Below are 21,343 nucleotides of genomic sequence, written 5' to 3' on the forward strand. Positions count from 1 at the left end.
ACAGCAGTGGGACCTGAAGACGCAGAATGACACGACAGTCTGAAGGCAAGAAACCCACAGAACATTTCTCCAGGAATGTTTAGAATTCAACACATAGAAACACAAACACAGATCACAACCACATCACCTTTTTTTTAACCTGCACACAGCGCCGTGTGTGTGTGTGTGTGCTGTACAACACTTAAACACTGTTATGTGTGATGTGAGACCTCCGGCGCCTGGTATGCACTGTGTGACTCACAGCTCTGTCTCCACCGATTACAACCTGCCACCTCGGAGTATCTGAATACCTCATGCACATAAACACATGTTTACGTACGTGTGCAGATATGGTGGCGTCACATGACACAGAGAACACAAGGCCTCCCTTTGCTTCTTTATTTAAGCACAAACATTAAAAAAAAAGAAGCTGTGTGGGAATTCTGTAGTTTATATTCCCCAGAGCAAGAAGCTGATAAATAGTTTTCCATGACCGTGTTTTGTTTTTGGAACATGAGCTATGCCTCTCTGTGGACTTGTGTTGTCCTTGTGGTTTGCTTCACTGCTCTGTCATTCTTTCACTCTGGGTGTTAAAAAAAAACCCCCCAGTGACATAATGATACCCCTGCATTATCTCACTAATTACCTACAGACACCTCCCTGTCAGACAGGACCAACCTTCCGCACGGTGAGACAGAGGCGTTGGTTTGTCTCTGCCTCCCCGACAGGAAACGCAGTGTTCCCCCGTAGCATCACGCCTTCCCATTGACAGAGCGCTGTCAGTTCCACTGCGCACGGCCTCTCTCTGGGCACAGAGTCGCTCTGTCTCTTCAAATACATCAGCTGGGGAATTTGGAAAATGGGATGTGGGTGCAGGGGGCGATGTGACAGCGTGAGCGGGCAGGAGGTACATTGTGTCCTCTGCGCAGAAAGCTGCCGGACTGTTTACCCTTTAGGCCACACGTTTTTTTATTATGTATAACGGAAACCTGCTAGACGGCTTATTTTTAGGAAAAGCCACCAGTGATCTGAAACCTTCTGTGCATGTTCTCACTGCGGTGTTCAACCACTTCCAGCACTTCAAGGAAATGCATCCGCTCTTAGTTCACCTGGCTTCTGCTCGCCACTAGTCGTGTATTATGAAAATGTCAGGCTCTCTCAACGTAAGGCCTCTAGTACTAGAGACTATACATTTTCTGTGGTTGGTCAAACTTAACAGTGTTCAACTAAAGTAAAAAACTTCAATAAATTACCAAAAATCAATAAAAGGTCTTTGTACAGTAAGTTGCGCTTTTTACAGGAATCGTAGCAGCCAGTGTTTTTTGTGAAATATCCTGTTTTACGGACACCTCAACCTCCACATGGACACTGGGTTACTCTTCTTTTTCCGTGTTTAGGTATCGAATGTGGAGGATTTTATTAAACCCTTCTAAAAGAGAAGCATTGCGGCGTTAAGTTTTAAATCAGTCAGTTTTGACCTGATCGCTGTGGGAAGTTCACGCTCTCTATTTGAGGAGGTCGTCCTCGTTTCACCGCGTCTCTGTCGCTGCTCTCTGCCTTTGGGGAGCTGCAGTGTGTAAACCTGGGCCGGGTTAGCTATTTAAAGGACAGTGCGCTACACTCACAGCCGTGACCGAGGAAATGAACCTGGGTGTCCGTCTGCTCTCACAGATGTGCGACTGTTTCCCCTGCAATATAACCTAGTTGGACAAGGTGCTCAGTTTTGCTCTTTCTAAACTAAACCCTCCATTCCTACTGATATCATCTCCAATCTGACTGTATCACAGTGTGGCCCCGTGAATACATTTCTACTATTTAAAATAAAACCACAAAGACCAGTTTCCTAATGGTGACACATTATTCATTATATCTGATGGAAACCAGTTTGAAAGAAATACACAGTGAATAATACATTTTTGTTTCAATGTGTGTACCGCTGTTCCTCTCAATGTGTTACCATGGTAACCTGGCCACCAACGTGGCACCTGTGGGATGTTGACCAAGAGAAGAAAAAGAAAACCCATGATACAGACTCACTTAAAACCTGATATGACTCCAACTTTTGTCTGAGTTAACAACTCCTGAAAAACTGCGATACTGTTAAATAAACCTGGGTCCAGTAAAAACACACAAAACCTCTCAGAGCCAATTAAGCAAGTAAATATGTCATAATGACGTAAATGAGAGAATACTGTAAATAGTTATGACAACTGGATTGAGATATGTTTTTAATTACCTCTGTGTGGGAGGTATTTTCGCACCCATCCATCTGTTTGTCAGCAGGATTACACAAAAAAACACTGATTGGATTTTCAGGAAAGTTAGTGGAAGAATGGGACATGGAAGAACTCATTAAATTTTAGGGCAGATCCTGACGAAGGGGCAGATCCAGTTATTTTAACACCACGAGATAGATACATATTTTGACATTTTCAAAGTTTTTAGACAAAGCCTTCATTTCTGATACAACAATCCACAGAACTTCGAATAAATCACGGAGATGGTACGAACCATATAGCCAAACCAGATAAATGACTTGAATCAACCTACTTTTGTTGAGTTGCGTGTTTCGTATATGTTTATTACCAAGTGAGACCAGATAAAAACAGTTTATCATCTCAGGTAACTTAAGCAGAGAATGACACCTAGAATCCAACTTTTCACGGCAACTTAAACTCTTCAATGCAGATTAGAGAGCAGTTCAGGCCGCGACCAAGCACAAGACTCTGTTTCCTGTGTCCAACAAGCACATATCCACACGCTATTGCAGATCCAACTCAAATTAATAAAGCCTGCTGGAGCTATATATATTATTGTTATCAGGAGTAGTTGTACAAGTGTGTCACGCTGCAGTGTCTCCCACTAACTCCATCTATAGCATCATTCTACAGTAACAAATCTACCTCGGCCGCAGAGTTTCTACTTTCTCGACACTCTGGGTTCGTCCCCTCCCGCGCTCCGAGCATTGTCATTAATCAATTCCTGCCTCTGTCCCAGGGCGCCCAGACGCTGTGGCACTGGTAATGACCTTGGAGACCCGCTGGCTCCGCTCTGCAGCGTCAGCCCTCCACCTCTATGGGAACATAGTGGAGCATCTCCCGCAGAGATCTTGGCTGAATGTGCGAGAGAGATGCATATGTGCTTATGTATGCTTGTGATTAGTTTCACATGCAGACGGAATAAAAGAACAAAGAAAAGTAGAAAAAAACTGGGAGCCGGTTGCCAGTTTTAGGCCATAACATCCTGTTGACTGAGATATGACGGCAGCCGTGTCTGACCATGAAAACTCTGCCATTAGCGGGAGTCCTCATTGGAAATTAGAGCTTTTAGCTGGTGCATATTAGTTAAATAAAATAACATGCTACTAGATGAGAGGCGATTAATGATAATCCTCTTAAAAACATTCCAGCCATAACTGTAACATTTGAGAGCAGCTCTCATTTAGCATGTAACTTGATGCATTTATAAGCGACCATCACATTCCAGTAAGGCATGGAAACCAGGAGTGTCAAATAGTGGGAGTAAACGGTCCGGTCCGGTCTGCACGAGCAAACACCACATCTGATCTTACACATGGTCGGCTTGTTCGAGTGTCATTTAGTGTGGGTTTGCATGGTTGTGTATGTGTAAGACAGTTGTACTTTTAAATCAACTCTGATCAATGCGCTTGCACAAACACACAACATGCATATGTCTCTACACCAGATCTGCTAGCAATTGCCATGAAAAGCAACACCCGCCTGGCTACTCTGCATGAAATACACACACGGACAAATGCAACAGCGGGGATACATGGGAAATACATGAACCAGGGCCTGTTTGAGGACCACCACAGCAGCAATCATTCCGCCAGTAGTCCATCATCTGCAACACGTGTGTGTGTGTGTGTGTGTGTGAGACAATCTCCCCAGTCGGGGTCTCATCATGTCCTCTCAGCCCCTTACACCTCCCAGCCCGACAGCGTTGAACACAGAGGCATCCATCTTTCTCTCCCGCGCCCGATACCTCTGGGATTTACCACCGTCCCCTCTTTCAATTATTCAGAGGCAAAGCAATTACGGCCAGGAATCCGAGCCATCGATGGCCATCGTAATGAGCGGCAGCTGGGCTGAAAATGACGAAACCGGTGTTGTGACACTTCTCATTATCACCCAGCGTTCTGTGATTACCGGCAAACGGCGACGAGCAGGTACTGGTGTGTGTGTGACGTGTAGAGAGAAAGGGAGAGAAGAAGAAGAAAGGATGTGAATAAAACTGACTTATGGGAAATTTACTGATGGGTTTTACTATAGCGATTAAACGGAAGACAAAATATAGTGATAGACTAAATAGACTAAATAGTTCTTAGTCACGTCAATGAGCTGAGTGCCTGTCGGATCCATTTAGGATCGTGTTTTTGTCCATTATGACAATTGTTGAGATTTGGAAAACAGGTTCACCAGCAATGATCATCAAATCACAGACTGTATATAAAGATTTATGACATGACAGCTCCCCAAAAGTGGAGCCAGTGCGGTCGAACGTTGTCTGGTGGTTTCCTGCAAGAAGGAGGCAGTTTCTTTGCAATCTGGAGTTTGTAGACACCAACTTCTCATTTTCAGTACCACATTACCACCTATTCTAATTCTCAATAAGTAACACACATCTTGTTTGTTCGAGTTGGACAAAGACTGAAATACAAAAATCATTTGTGCCTCATCTATTTCATGGCAGGGTGCAGTGGCTTTGTGGGACACAGTCTCTGGTTATGCCTCCCTTATACTTCCAGGCTTGAATATACTACTCTCACTCCGATCAGTACATCGTTATCATCAGCTTAAGTCGTAATGGACAAAAATATAAAAAAGTGAAATCCAGATTGATAAATAGCAAATTTCCCTTACAATTTCTCAGTTTTTAAAAATCAATATGCTTTATAATTTGACACATATCAACTCTATTGGAGCGAATTTAGAATGTGTGGTTACTTCTCAGTGCATTTACTAACAGGAAGCCATGCAGAAACAGGCTATTAGCCATTTAGTAACCACAATGTTTCTGAACGTAAGCCTCTGGAATTACATAGACTCAGTTTACACATCAGGACAAACCTGGAACAATAAATAAAACGATGACTGCTTGTCACATTATGGGTAAATCTCTTCTTAAACTGATTACATTAGGTTCGTTTTGAAGTTTTATGGTCACTCAAAAGGATTAGACAGATTAAAATGCAGTTCCATGCAGAATCATAACAGCTGAGTCAGATGCCGTCTGGAGGCTTGATCTTAGAGTATTACAAGCAACCAGACGGTCTCCCCTGAGAATGAGTGGCTCATTTATCTGTCATGTTATTCAGGCAGGGAAATAACAGGCCATTGAGAAATCCTGCGGGACAAAGAAACACACTTCACTTAAATGAAATCACTCAAAATAAATCGCAGTGTCTTTGCCTGTAATGATGACAATCCACAAAGTTTCTCTGCTGGCATTAGATTTATTTAACTTCAGCGCGACGCGAGAACAGCAGCTGAATAGACTCGCCCACAGAAAGGCACAGAGAAACAGGAGGATCTTGTTTAACCCCCGTTTTGTTTTCAGACATAGATAACTACACTCTGCACAGGACAGACAAGATCTATACCCCAAAATATCCTTTCATTCCCTGAGAGGAGGGCGGAGGGGGCCAGCGGTGGAGAAACGAGTGATAAGCACCGCTGCGGGAGAACAAAAAGCCACTTCACTCTGAGGGAGGAAAAAAAGAGAGGGAAGAGGAGATGTGGGACCACGAGGGATGAGTGAGCCGGCCCACGCTGCAAGGATGAGGAGGGCTGCCTGTGCTGCTCTGCAGAGATACAGCGGGCCCGTCTGTCTGCCCGGTGCTGACGCAGACTATAAAAACCCACCTGTGACTCTTTAAAAGAAAAAAGGAATACGAGGACTCCTTCTCCTGGTTCTTGAAATGTCCAGAGATATAGAGATATATTTGCCGCACGGCTACAGTTGCCACAGCAAAAAAAAACAGGGCACTTCCTTATCACGCTTCCTTTTCCAGAATAACGGCTTCTTTATGCTCCCTTATAATACCGCCGGTAACACCAGGTCTGACAAGCAAGTAGAAAATCAAAAACAACAGCTTTTTTCAAACTGGAAGCGAAATCAGGAACTCTGTTGCCCCTCACAATTTTTTTACAATCCTTTCTCAGGCCCTGCAGAGCACATTATGAGCAGTACTTTGTTGATTAAGCTCGTGTGACGTTGTTGTTTGCTCTTTGCATGAATTCTATAGGAATACGAGTCATGCAGCGAGGTCCTGGGCACCATGGTGAGCCCCATTGTGCTTCCTCATAAGCAGGCTTATTGCAAGAATGAGAAAGCACACACACACACACAGACCATACGGAGAGCAAATTACTAAAGTCTCAGAGAACTCGCTGCCCTCTTGGAAAAAGGAAGTACAACATCCAGTCTTCACACACACACAGACACAAACACTGCAGCCAAGAAAGGCCTCCATGCTGGGGGGGACCCGTCCCATCGCTAATAGCTCCTGACAGAGGCAGAGGCATGAAAGGGCATGAGAAATCCTGGACATACACACCAGCCAGGAGGAGGAGAAGGTGATGACATATTGGGTGTCACTAAATTTCAGCAGAAGTGAATCTGATCTACGAGTCAGAGAGGTAACTCGAGGGGCAAGATATCTGCTCTGCTTACGTCTTTATCTGCTCACGTCTTTATCTATAACCGCCTTCAGACATAAACTCCGGAAAATAGAAATATAGGATTAAGACATTTTCGAGAGTTTCATATATGAAGACCGCAGCAGGAGATTGTGCGGATAAGACGTGTTTTAGACAACAGGAAACATTCAGGCGAGCAGTGACTTGTGGGTAGAGCATGCAGGAGGCAGGGGGAAATCATGTATTTTTGTTTGCAGCACATCGACACCAGCGTCGGCCCTTGTTTACACCTTCGTCTACGTCTTCTAGGTGTACAGCACCTAATTTCCAGCCTGAGATATTACTGTACAAACATGGCGGCCTCCGTAGAGAGGACCTGCTCCTGATGTAAATATAAAGGGGCCATTCTAGGTTAAAGAAAACGCAGATTCATACAATTTAGATGAAACACACTAGTGAGAACATCACTAGGATTATTTTATATTCAGTTTCTGCCAATAGATCCCTTTCACCTACATCTTACTCACTGGACCTTTAAAAGGAAAATGTCCAGACTTGAGTGCATGTCTGAAAGCAGCTTATGAGCTGAAACAGTGAACTTAACAGTGGAGCTAATTTCATAATATTTGCCTGTTTCCCAACAAGGAAGTGGCAGATTGGGGTCACTGGATCGGGGTTTCCAGTGTTTGTAAGTCATACCTTACATAATCAGGTTCCTGCCACCACTTCCATGCAAGTGAAAACAAGAGCTTGTGTGCAAATACTTTAAGACCCAGGTCGGGTTTTCATTGGTAAATAGAAATCTGACGGTTGAGGAACTACAAGGACTGCAGCAATATGTAAAGTATAAATACAATGAGGGTGAAAAAGACGTTTTCTGAAAAGTCAAGAGGGCAAACCAACTTCCAAGCAAGAAAAATAAACATCCTTGCTGTTGTGAAAATACTTGAAAAGTTCATTTGAAACATGAAAGTGTCCTTGAGACTTCTCCTCTCACTAGAACTCTGTGAAAACTTCTCATTCTCCAGAGCTGACTTTTGTGATGTGCAATCTGGGTCACACTCCTAATAAAAGCTACTGTACTTGCACATATTTCCTTGGGTGTGTAAGGCTGTGTGACTGCATGCCTCTGTGTATGTATGCGTGTGTGTTTCTGCAGTGTAAGCACATGCTGTCCTCCATCTGCTCTTAGATAGAGACCGTTTCCTTTCCTGTGCGGCCAGCCAAGCAGCCTTCCTGTGCCGCTCTGCTCCGGAGGGGAAGTGGGAGCAAGACTCGCAACACACTCCTGACAAAACCCTGGATAAGATACGCTCCACACGCAGACACAGACGCGGCAAAGACAGGCAGCGATTTCAGTCGCACACATTTTTAAACACAAACACTCTCGCAAGCGGCTCCTCCGTCTACTGTACGCTTCCTTTGTCCTCGCTTTATCGTGATCGCACACCTCCGCAAGTCATTAAACAGCTTGGTGGGGGCTCAAATATTTGAATTGCACAACAATGAAGGTGGTTGTTAAATGGAGGAAGTCAAAAACAGGGTGTTGAGGGGCTTTTGCAGCTGTTAAACCACTAAACATGACTTGAAATTGCCACTAGCCACTGAGCATGGGTTGTAATAACAGGAAAATTATGCTCACTCATTGATTTGAGTTTGGATTTACTTCCACTTGTCTGCTTTGGTTAATAAGCTGCTTTCAGTCACGCACTGATATCTGAAGAATCTCCTGACATTCTCCTGAGGGGCTGTATGTGAGAAAGCAAATGTCTTAGTGAGAGGCTCCGGGCTTTGTCCTGAGTTTCTCCAGTCAGCCGCTAGGTTAAAACTCAGATCGTGTCCGAGTGAGCTCATGTGAGAACGCAGTAGGAAGCTAGTCTGCAGTCTTAATTATTTTGTTCAATTCAAATGTCACAACATAATTTTTGGAGTAAAAACCTCTGTAATGTTAACAAAAGTATCAGGGGAATGGCGACTGCACTTAAGTCTTTAGTTGAGGCTAGAGAGAGAAAATGCAAATGCTTTCTTTTTATAGGGCACGGCAATATAATTAAACCAACTAATCAACACAAGGTCTCTCAGGATCCAAATATCAGCACAAACTACAGCACTGACTCCAAATCACACCCACACACAAACCATTTTATATTCCAAACATTACCTCTGGTTTAAATAAGCTGCAGCATGCACAGTCAAATTAATGCTGTTTTCACTACTCTGCACTTGGTTGTGCAGTTTTCGGTTCTTACTGTTAACTGTTACCGTTTTACACCATAGTTACACTTCCTGTTTCTCAGTCCTCTCCACCGGGTGACAGAGACAACAAACTGGGGCAACAACTCAACAGATTGAGGAAGTGAATTCCTGCAGAAAATGTGCCGGGAACTAGAGATAAAAAGGTTCATCAATGTGCAAAGAAGTCAACAAAAGTTGTCTCCACCTGAAGAGCCCATGAGACTAGCTGAACACAGTGAATAGATTCCTGCTGTGTTATGTATGCAGGCCGCAGTGTGCTGGATTACCTGGATGAGCGTTGATTCAATGTGTGCTGATTCTCAGATCCATAACAGCCGGTCACATGGTGCTGACCGAGTCCAGCGGTCACATCATCGCCATCGTCTTCGGTGAGAGGTTTGGACAGAGGGCGGAGGTGGTGGGGAGGAGGACGAGGTCTGCCTCTGAGCCCAGGGAGGAGAGACGATTCCTGGGATCCGGGCGGCGGTGAATTATGGGCCTTCGCTTCCAGCGGCTCAGCAGTCTGCCTGACGTTTCGCAGAGCGGCGCTGCGAGTCTCAAGGGACGCTGCTCACCACCTTTAGCTTTAACAAGAGTGAGAAAGACAGACGGCATGTTAGATGATTAATAACACGGCAAAGGAGAAGAGACGGACAGGGAGGGGAAGCGAGAGGAAGGGTAAGGTGTGATATAGTTCCTGTCTTAAAAACGGTACGGAAGAAGAAAGGCAAGTGAAGCAGCATATACTGTGTGTACTCTTCATATATGATGAGGCTGTTTAGCTTTGAGGGAAATTCAGAAAGTCTCCTTCAGTGTCGGGATGGTGGAGATGGCACAAAGTCTGAGAAGGTGCCCAAGGGTGTTATGCAGATGGTCGCAAAATGTAACCATGGTGAAGAAAAAGACTTTTAAATTAGTTGAGCAGTTCAGTGGGTATATTTTTTTGGAGGGGTGGGGTAGCATTTTATAGAGCGCCTGCAATGCAAATTAGTCTTCCACATCCAGCAGCTTCTAAATCAGAGTATAAGTCACTTTGCATCCAGGATAACCTCATTTACAAACTAAAAAATTTAGTTTCCCCTGATTTCTAAAGAAAAGATATATCTACATCCGCTCAGATTCACTGCAGATTCACATTATAAACCTGCAAAATGTAGGTCTGTTTACATGAGGAAATACTGGTGCATGCAAATACTGGCTGCTGTGCTTAAGCTGTAGTAGAGATTGCAGGTTGGTGCCATCTAATATATAATCCCTGCTATTACCCAGGGGAGGCCTGAAAGGCGGGTATAGGGGGGAGGAGTGAGGGGGGTGAGAAGGAGCACAATTTATCTACCTGGGAAGGCTGAGCAGCCAAAGAGTCTGGAAACCTCATATGGAAAACCTCGTACGTACAGTTTCTACCTTTGACTAAAGGATTCTGGGTGAAAACTCTCACAAGCAAGTCGATCTGACACCGTGTCCAAACCCAGAAATTTACAAGTCTCACAAGTCGTCTCCTCTCTGCTCTTACTACATTGACATTTTTAGAGGTGCAAGGTTTTTTCGCCTGACAGCAGCAGGAAGCATGCCGACCGGTTGCTATGGCGACACTCGTCTAGCCGAGCAGAGGGAAAGGTGGGGAGGGGGGCCTAACCCTCCTTATTTCTCTTTCCCTGGGCTGCGATGAATGAACGGACACATCCTCCATGGAGCCCTCCCCGTCCCTCTCCCACTGGCGCTCAGTGAAAACAGGCAGTCAGCGTTTGCTCTGTGACATCCCAGAAAATGAGGCGTCATGCTTGAGGATTTCCGTGACACTCAAAATAACGGCATGAGAGTCAGAGTCCGTGCTCAGAAAGCAGGATAAAGTGGAATGAAGATGGAGACTATATATATATTAAAAAAAAAAGATAATGTTGTTTAACCTGCAAACAGTTTCAGATCTAATTTCCTGGAAAGCACTGCGAGGGAGCTCACATACAGTATCATCTCCACTTCATAAATAATAGAAGGTCTGACAGTGTGGAATCAGATCAAGCAAACTATTGAATAATAGAAGAACCTCCCTGTAATGCAATCGCAGGCAGAGCATCCCGCTCGAGAACATCAGAAGAAAGCACAGGGACACATCAAAGCTGATAAATGCGGAATCCAATCTGTGTGTGTATAATCTAGTTCTGTGAGGAACGAGCTGCTGTCCATCTTCACAGGGTCACCCACACGTGCCCCCTCACAGCACTGGACCGGGCCGTGCAGCCAACTGCTGCTATGGTGACAGCTCCACCCAGCCAGCGAACTGCAGACTTTGAAAAGGTTTGAAAAGATGCATGTGGGAGGTAAAAACATTTTTTACAGGCTTTTACTTGTCGAACAAGCAGATACTTGTTGAGATTCATAATTTTAAGAGAAAACACACAACTCCTTGTACTGTCCATTGCTGCAGCTCCTCTTTTAGGCCTCTGTCTGAAAATCTTGGTTTTTAGCCTCTGTCTCTTTAGACCCAACACAAACACACACAAAATGATATAACACACCACAGGAAAGAAAACTCAGGCATACTGGTAGATCTATATGTGCTTGTCATTAAGAACACACAAGAAGGGGGAATTCCTAATATTGATAAGATTCATTAAGTCGGTGACAGCTACAGTCAAACCTAACAGCGATATACCCCACACACACTCGCACACACGCGCACACACACACATGCCAAATCATCTCTGGCAAAGCGTCTGATCTCTGTGCGCTGGCAGGCCAGATGCTACATCTGTGCGATTGTGTCTATGTTGCAACTTCATAGAAGTTATGTTGCATCTGTGCAGCCTCTCAGTGCCTCAACCCAAGGTCTGATGAACTGTCCTCGTACAACATGTGGACTTTTGCAGGTGAAATAGTCCCAAAAACAAACAGAACATGCTTGCTCCAAAACTGCCACACAGCTGTTATTTCCCTGACAAGCCCCAAAGCTCAGCTGGAAATACATAGTACCAAGGTGACAAATACCAGCTCAAAGACAGATGAGTACCTCAATCATATATATGCACACACACACACACACACACACACACACACACACACACACACACACACACACACACACACACACACACACACACACACACACACACACACACACACACACACACACACACACACACACACACACACACACACACACACACACACACGGCTCTTTGACTCGTCCACCTTTCCAGGGTTGTGGTCAATCAGATTACAGCATCATACTGAGATCTCCAAGTGCAGCGACACAAATCCATTTTAAGAGATAAGCTTTGAGGGCAATTGCAACCGTACACACACACACAGACACACACACAGACAAACACACACACAGTCAGAGAGAGAGATGATTCTTCAGCCACTGAGTTGCTATCAAGCCCTGACATCTGGACAACACTGTGTATACAGATGTCCTCGCTGACCTGCAGATGTCCTCGCTGAGTGTGTGTCACTTCCAACAACACAAATGCCTCCATAAAGTTTTCTGGATCTCTCCAGGGGGGTTACGAGATAAGACTGATCATCTAAAATTACTATTAATGATTCAAGGTTAAGGAAAAATAAAGTTGTTCAAACATGTCAAAACTGGCTCACTTCACGTTGCCATGCTCCGATAAAAATGCTGTTCTGTAGAATATGTGATAAAGGGGGTGGGTTCAATTCAATATTCTTCTGTATTCACAAGCTGCTGAGAGATACAGACTCAGAGGAAATGTGAGAGCATGACTATTTTCTAAATGCTGCGTGATGGAAAACAATAGAACACACAGTAATGAGGCGATGCTACATTTTTTACAAACAGGCTTTAATTAGAGCAGCGCAGCAGCGGCGGCAGTCCGTGTCACATGTAAAAGTGAGGAAAGAGGAAAGGCTCAGTGTGACTGAGCTTGATTAGCTACATCCATATTCATACGTTTCAGTTCTAAAACAGTTTTGTCTGTTCACATGAATGTTTAAATCCGTATAAGTAATCATCGCCCCCTGGTGGCCAGCCACAGCAGAGGTCATAAATCCGGCCTTCTCCTTGTCAGTGTTTGGGACATGGACCTAAAAAGTCTAAGTACATGGTCAATACATGGTTTCTGTCATTTTAGATATCACAGTTTTTTTCAGTAAGTTTGGTTTAATTTAGTTATTTGATGCTTTAAAAACAGGGTGAAGCATCATGATTGACAGCTGAGACTGACTCTTGATTGGTCAAGTGTGTGTTTTAGCGGAACTCTGGCTTCATATGCGCATGATGGCATCGCTCATCTCCGGGGTATATTTTGGTTTAATTTAGCAGTGGGAGGAAGTGGAGACACACACTGTCCATTTTCATATACAGTCTATGCTGTGGTCTATGGTGCTTACAGGCAAACCTGAAATTGACAGAAACCAGCCCCTCTATAAAAACGGCAGCTGCTCAAATGAGAATGGAGAGAAATGCTAGGACACAAACGCATGCAGGTGTACTTTATGATTTTATGATCAGATGTGAAAAGAGCCGCGTCCCTGAGGAGCCTCACATTGTGAGCTTAATGTTCCAGAGCGAGAGGACAGCCGGCAACAAGGAGTGTGATTTTGTTTATCTGAGACTCCCCTCGCCTGTACGCCTCACTTCCAAACACACCGGTGTATCTTGGTATCCACGACTGAGTGAGTGACTGGCCCTTAGCCAAGGCAAGCAGGACGTGAATGTGATAACATCACAAAGCAACTCTTCTAAACTTGGCAATCGCTGTGATAATCAAATATCAGGAAATTTCCTAAAGGTCCCAGGCAGGACTGGATCATTTATAGACAGACTGTGACTGTGACAGAGTACATCAATAGCGCTGTTTATTTAGTTTGCAGCTAAATGAGAAGACTGATTTAAGACTCACCTGTGGCTCTGTCGGATCAATAACTAATAGAGTGATGGAATAAGCCTCTGCAATGAAAGAAATGTCCTAAATCCAACAATGATGAAAAATCGCTGCTCAGACCAGGTGAAAATCTTCAGGATGGTTAGACTACTGCTAATTTAACATGTTTGGACACTAACATGCTAAACTAAGATGATGAACTAGCAATGTATCAATGCACCGTATGCAGTACACACATTTTGATTGTTTTTTTTGTTACTTAGTTGTCTTATATTTTCTTGTAATTTTACCCCTTTTGTGTTGCAGCCTGTGTAGAGTTTAAAGATGTTTATAGTCTGATGTAGACGAGGGAGAAATGTGGTTTAAAGGAGACGTACTCATTCAGGATCAGTATTTTAATTTGGGTCTTTACTTAAAAAAGGTTTACATGCTCTAATGTTCAGGAAACGCATCACTTTCCTCAAACTGTCCATTGCTGCATTTCCTCATCTCATCCTCTTTCAGCTCCTGTCTCTTTAAGACTTCCCCTTCTCATGTAGCCCAGTCTGCTCTGATTGGCCCACTGCCCCACTCTGTTGCGATTGTGTGTGTGGGAAATGTCGGCCTCCGCTCTCACTTTACCTGGGTTTGTAAACAGGTGGCCCAGACAAGCCGCTATCTGTGCATTACGCAAATGTTTGGAATCACGATGTCACGTGACATCACAATGCTGCGGATGTATCGGCCGGACTGACGAGGTGTTCCAGGAGATACAGGAGCAAAGTGAAGGAGAAAAGATCCCTTTTTAACTTTGCAGACCTTTTACATACACAAAAAGTATATAGAACACTATAGGAAAAGGAAAAACTGAAAAAGCATCATATGTCTCCTTTAATCAATAATGTGGTGGCAGCATGTGGGAGTCCCCTCCTGTTTTCCATCGTCCTATGGAACATGAAGTCGCTCTAGCCTGTATACTACTTCAGCTGAACAATAATAGCGAAGATGATCAGTCTGGATAGCTCGTCAAACCGCTTCTAAGTCTCAGCCCCATGATTTACAGCTGGCCAGGGGCCTTAAAAAATCCCCGGTTCCTCATGACAGCAGCATGTAAAAACAGACGTTATTCAGCCTTCAATCCCAAAATCCCATACGCATCCCCTCTGTGGTGCTTGCTCTCTTCCCTTCCTCCTCTCACATCCTCCCCCAGAGCTTATTCTCCCAGTTCAGACAGAATGGGGTTAGGATTAAACAAGTCCCGAGCCGAGGATTCCCCTGCAACACTTAAACTCCATGAACCCCACCTGGTAAATATTCATGATGGTGAAATAGTGGCATTCCAGGACAAGTGTTGAGAAACAAACAATCGCCTCCTCGCGTTGGCAGGTACAAACTCTTCTCTAATACATACACAAAGACACAAACCCACACTCAGAGACTGACATTAATGGCCACGTAAGAAACATGTACACCCACACAAAAGGGAAAAAAAAGAAAAAGCCCAGTGGATTTCTCAAGCAATGTGTGTGTATATCTGGCTACAGCCCAAGGCTACTTGTCTTGTCTGTCTGCGCAACCTTGTCTGGGAATGGAGAAGTTTCACACTTAACAAAGAGAGAGCCGTGAACGCCTCCGATTCTTTCTTTCCAAAAAAGTGGAAGCCAGAGTGAGGAATCAAAACCCAAATTGAGCTGTGGTGTGTCACGGTGCATTTTCACAGACATGGGTGGATTTATCTGCTCCGGATCACTGCTACAGAAAAGGTCAGGCTGGCTCTTGGCTGATTAACAAACATCAACCCCCCAAAAAATGTCACACTTCAAGAGGGCGCACTCAAAACTTCTACCCCGCTGTCTCTCTTCTAGGCATAAACCTAACACCTTCTGGCTACTGGTCAGGAAGACTGTTCGCAGCTGACTCAGAAAGACTCGCTGTCCAAAAGCAGGAAGAGAAACAGTTTGCATCATATCCTGTGTGTGAGCTGCGGCTTACAGCCAAACATGAGGGGAATAAAATTAGCTGGACTGTGAGAACTAGAAAGAGATATAGAGCGCAGGGGCCACTCTAGCCCCCAACACATAAAAAATAATAGACAAAAGGATACCGGAGAGCGGGAGCCATAAATTCAGCTGCTCCGGAGGCACCGTCTCACTGTCGCATGTGAAGACTGCCTGGACTAACGCACATGCTGCGGTTTGCTCAGCGTTGGCTCAGTTGTGTGGGACATTAAGCCAGATTAGAAAAGGAAATGGCTCACCGAAAACTGCATATGTGCGAGCTATGACCTAGAATATTTATTGTGGGTGTGTCTCGCACTCGTAATCCAAGTATTAGCTCTTTCTAAAATTGCTCGTTCTGTAATAAACATTGAGAAATAGCAGAGCCCAGCTGACACACACCAGTGGCTGTGTCAAAGAGAAATAAATACTCATTTCATTCTAACAAGTGTGGCCTCACAATTAAAAGTCTTGTGTTGGATCATCCATTTTTATTTTTAGATTCATGCTCTTGATGCATCTACAGGATGACTTCTTTTGTGCATATCAGCCTTATTTCCTATAAAAACTAACCTTAAAAAAATCTTTATAATAAATGCCACAAAACATTGTTTCTAATTGAATGAATTAAGAATGTATCATGTGTGTTATAGAATCTGAATTCTATGTCGTCATTATCCGTCCTTTACGTTTTGTTTTGAATCCACTGCTGATAAGGGATGAATTAGTCTACATACATTGCTGATAGGAAATTATCATATCATGTGAACAGCATGACCAGCAATTACAGGTGTAGCCGCAAAAACCAGTGACAAATACATTTAATCTTGACACGGCTAACTTGCTGCATACACACGGTGCACATCGAGCAGGTACGGAGCAGTATTAGTATTCAACAAATGTCGTGCTTGTGTGTTCAACATTCGCCCTCTTCTTAGATTTCGCTCTCCACCGTGTCCTGAGGGAAATATGTGGCTCTTCAGCTGTTAAATGTTCCACTATGTCCACCAGCAATAACTTTATCTCCGCTGGTTGAGGCTGGGCAGGTGGTTTATCACAGCGGGTTTTTTTTTTTTTGTATGGCAGAAAACAGCTGCGACCGAAAATGATGAGAATCCAAAGAGAATCAAAAGAGTGAAGTTGCAGGCTGGACAGTAAGATGTTAAAGATTTGTCAATACAAGTGTAGTGTAGGTGGCCTTAAAGGGACAGGCGCTAACACCAAGAGTTTCAGACAGAGGCTTAACAGAGGAGCTGCAGTGATGGTCAGCATGAGGAGAGTGATGCATCTGAATATCAGAGCATTTAAACCTTTTCAAGTAATAACCCAAAGTAAAACTGTAAACATGAATATGAGCAAAACATGTCTCCTTTGACATCAATTCCCTTTTGGATATTGATAGCTCCAATCTGTCCTACTGGAGCTGTAATCCTTTAAATTAATCTTAGAGTTATCACAGTCACTGAACTGTGATCTCAAGACCGCAGCTCCCAAATACTCCCTTGAAGAAAACATGCCCCAGCTGATCTACAGGCAGGGCTGTTCACATAATGTAAATACTGCAATCTCATCATCAGACAGAGGGAAACTGGAGCCCCACACCCTGCCCTCCTTCCAGGAAACAGTCATGTAAATAATCTGTAAATACTGTAAATAAAAATACTTCGCGAGCAACTGACGTGTAACGTGAAACAAACCGAAGGCCGCAGCTTGGAGGGCAAACGGATCCGATTTGAAGGCCTGGTGGCTGATGCACCGACTGCAATTTTCGATATTTCTATAAATGTGAGTTAAGATGGAATTTCATCTCCTGCTGCAGACGAACGAGGCCGAGGAGAATAGAGTCTGGTTCTCCCAGGGAAAGCATTACTGTCCGCCACATTTCAAACAATGTCAAAAAATGGGATTTCTTCATGGATCGCTAGTTATCCAGGGGCTGCGATTACAGACGCAAATACCATGGTGTGTTGTTTCAATCTATTTCCTCGCAGTGTTACAGCGAGCCTGAGGGAAATCACTACTCCAACAGCTGAGAAAGAGGCCCTGCTGTTGCACTCCATCTTGAACAGGTAACAGGAAATTGGCCATTCAGCACATCATCTACAGTAGCTGCTCCAGTCAGCCAATGGACTGATGGATGGCACGTCACACTCGAGCCACGACCACCATTGATTTTCTTCTTACACAACCCAAGACTGCTGATTCAAGATAATGTCACGTATTTTTTTTTTGAAGGCCTCACTGTGATGTTGTGGTGATACATGTAGCCCATGAAGCAGATAAATGAGATCAGGCAGCATTGACAGGTAGGATGCATTTCCAGGGCATTGATTCATTTGTCTGGTCTTGCACATTATTCATAGCTTATCAATAAATGTGTACTTGTATTTCTGGGGTAGTATCCGGCTTTTAAATAGATTATCAAGAAGTACTCCAACCTCTGCCCCGTTCTCTTGTAATAAACATATCAAGAACTGCCATTTAATGACATTTCCCAGTATTTACCACATCACAGCTTATCATGAAAATATAAACTGTGATTCTGTTATTAGCCTCCACTGATCCAAAATGTCAGTGCTCTTCCTACTCTTGTCTGTAAATCTTGTCTGGAGCCACAGTAAATATCACAGTGCTCAGTTCAAGTGATATTCTGTAACCATCCATCTTTTAACTGTCAACAGAAGTGTCCAAAATTGACATCTAGCTCACACCAAGTCAGATAAAGTTACACCTTTTTTCTCATCTGTAATCTCTGGATCATTTGAAAATGCTGACTTGGTACAGATTGGGAAACAAGATGCATCTGCTCACTCGGTGTGGTGCGGTGTGGGGGGGTAGACTTGAAATAAACATGCAAGTGTGGTTTGTGCAATTTATTCAAACGAGAAGAAGTTGTGTGATTAATGACATAACAGAAAGTTTGAGGGAGGAGTTGAAATTGCATACTTCATTCCAATGGGTGTGCTGCACTTAGTTTGAGGCAAACTGTCTACAAATGAAATGAATAAAACTGTTTTAAACCGGGATTAATTTTTTCATTCATCTCTCATTACATTCTGAATATCTTCTTTTAAAAAGTCATTTGTGTATTTTGCAAGAATATCTCATTTATTTTTTCTACAATGTACCCAATCAAACATGATTGTGGGTTTTCACTGACTTTAATTTGATCGGCATTTCAGTGGAAACTGTTTAACTATCAGCCTTTATTCATTTATCTATTTTATTCTTTATTTGATGGTACCAATGCACATACAGAAAGAAAGCAAGGACACAAAGGTACAAATTTACCATCCATCCATGTCTTTATCTGTACCGCTTATCCTTTGAGGGTGGCAGGGGAACTGGAGCCCATCCCAGCTGACACTGGCGAGAGGTGCGGTACACCCTAGGCAAGTTGCCAGTGTATTTTACGACCAACTTAAGGAGAAAGCAAACCACTCACACTGACGGACAATTTAAAGTCTCCAATAACATCGCCCCAATCTGCATGTCTTTGGATGGTGGGAGGAAACCAGAGTACCTGGAGAAAACCTATGCATAGAAAAGCCCCAAAGGAAACGGGATTCAAACCGACTTGCTCCCAGGCGCCAGTGGTAACCACCACACCACCATGCTGCCTCTGATGTGACCGTGTTTGATGCAATTACAGCTTTTACCAGCCACAAGAAAACAAATACTTCATGCTCATTGAGATCTCTGTGCACGAAAACAAACAAAATCATTCGTTGTAAAGCAAGCAAGACTTCCTGATCCCCTTCTTAACATTGTCTGTGACTGTCAGTGTTTTCACTTTCAGTTGGCTCAGCTTCCATGGAGTCCCATCCAGCTCGTATCAGTCTTGGCCTTCACCTCAAGGGATGAAAGATTGGGGGGGTCGTCAGAGAATCGTGCTACCTGTCACTGGGATTGCTGGTGTGGATCACTGGATGGAGCTGAAACAAAAGCCCCACGTGTACAGCTCTGAGCAGCGGAGATAAGAAGATGTAGGAGGGGGTTTTGATGGAGAGAGGGGGGGGTTACTGATCATTGTGCCAAGCTAGCAGCTGTGTGATGGATTTCACACACACATCTTGTCGTCCATCTCTGCATCCCTTTGTGCCAAACAAAGAGCAAGAGAGCCCCCCCTGAGTGCACACAGTAGAGGACCACCATTCATGTAATTTGCCCTCACTCCATATCGTGCATGGGTGAGCAAGCACACCCCCATGGACCTTCGAAATGCTCGGTGCAGACATGCAATTATAGTGTGTCACACACACTGGTCTCAGGCCAGACTATTTTCAGGGATTATGCATTGGAGAAAGAGAAAAACAAACAGTTTCCATTTGCCATCAGGGAAGTTGAATTCAGAGTGAATCAATGCATATATTTGACAAATCCATCAACATGACAGCCCTGAATTGTCTACGCTGGTATCAGTCATGTGCAGCATCTTGGCATCTGTGGCTACGCAGCACAGGATATTGCATCGTCTCGTGACATTAGCCGTAAGCAGCCGCCTTCATTCTTAGAATCAGAGACATTACACAAGCAAGCAACAACAGGGGATGCCATGTCAACCTCTCCAGAGGGTCAGAAATGCGTGGATTAGGCTGTCATTAATACTGAATCTGGATTATAGCAATCCTGAGGCGGCTCTACGGCGACAGATTACTTGTGTCCCAGCCACGGCGATGTAAGACAATGGCACTTTTTGTTCCCCCAGAACTGACAGTACCGCTCAGTAACAAAGGAGGACTCATTTCTAACAGGGTCAGGAGTGATTAGACGAGCAGTGGCGCTGGCGGCCCAAAGAGGGGCCCGAGGTCCCTCCAGAATCCCCCCCAGGTTCAGACTGGATTTGTCAGATTACAACCCCGCCGACTCTTTCTAGCCTATTAGTGTAGTTAGCTATTGTGAAATGGGTAAAAATGGCAGTAAAGTCTATCGTCTGTAACCTTTGAAGATGTTTCATCATAATGTGACGTTGAGTAAAAAAAACTCACTATTAACGACATGTATATTTACAGGCAACAATTAGCACTGATAAAAAAAGTGGAGCCTAACTGTCTAGACATCTTCACATATCTGGTGACAGCCGATCCATGGTTGTTGTGAGCAGTGTTGCGTCTCTGATGCGTAATTTATCCGCCACCCCCCCCCACAAAAAAGGTCTTAGATTTTACACGGGGACCATTGAAACTGTTCCAGATGTAAGAACTGAAGCAGATCCTGCTCTTTGTGTTAGCATCAGTGTGTCTAGCTAAACTGGAATACTTCATCAAAGCTTACTTATATGTTCTTTACTAAGTGACAATGATGGTCTCCTGCTATCTGACCCAGTTTTTGAATATTTCCTTTTACAGGTTTGTGTTGTTTTTATTTCTTATGAGATTAAGAGACGATGTATTATCAGGGGTTTTGTTAACATCCTTTCCATTCGCCAAGAAAAAAATGTGTTACTTTTATTTTGAAAGGAAGAAATTCTAAAGAAAAGACAAGAGTCTAGAGAGAGAGAAAGAGAAAGAGGATCAGTGGGAGTTAGACAAGAAGTGAAGACAGGAAAATATGAGGACGGGGAGGGGGGGAGAAACTAAGCGGGAGAGAGAGAGAGAGAGAGGGAAAAGAGAGAGGGTACACAGATCAGCCCCGGGCGTGA

General features: G+C 44.0%; 1 protein-coding gene across 4 annotated transcripts in view; it reads right to left on the reverse strand.

The window, feature by feature from the left end:
- Positions 1–21,343, reverse strand: part of LOC118100501 (receptor-type tyrosine-protein phosphatase epsilon) — a 50,019-nt gene that overhangs the window by 16,198 nt on the left and 12,478 nt on the right. For all 4 annotated transcript variants that reach the window (XM_035145695.2, XM_035145694.2, XM_035145697.2 and 1 more), the window contains exon 2: positions 9,164–9,460. The gene's annotated coding sequence lies outside the window, so the exon portion shown is untranslated. The remainder of the gene's footprint in view (positions 1–9,163; positions 9,461–21,343) is intronic.

This window comes from Hippoglossus stenolepis, chromosome 21, assembly GCF_022539355.2.
Source record: "Hippoglossus stenolepis isolate QCI-W04-F060 chromosome 21, HSTE1.2, whole genome shotgun sequence".
NCBI lineage: Eukaryota > Metazoa > Chordata > Actinopteri > Pleuronectiformes > Pleuronectidae > Hippoglossus > Hippoglossus stenolepis.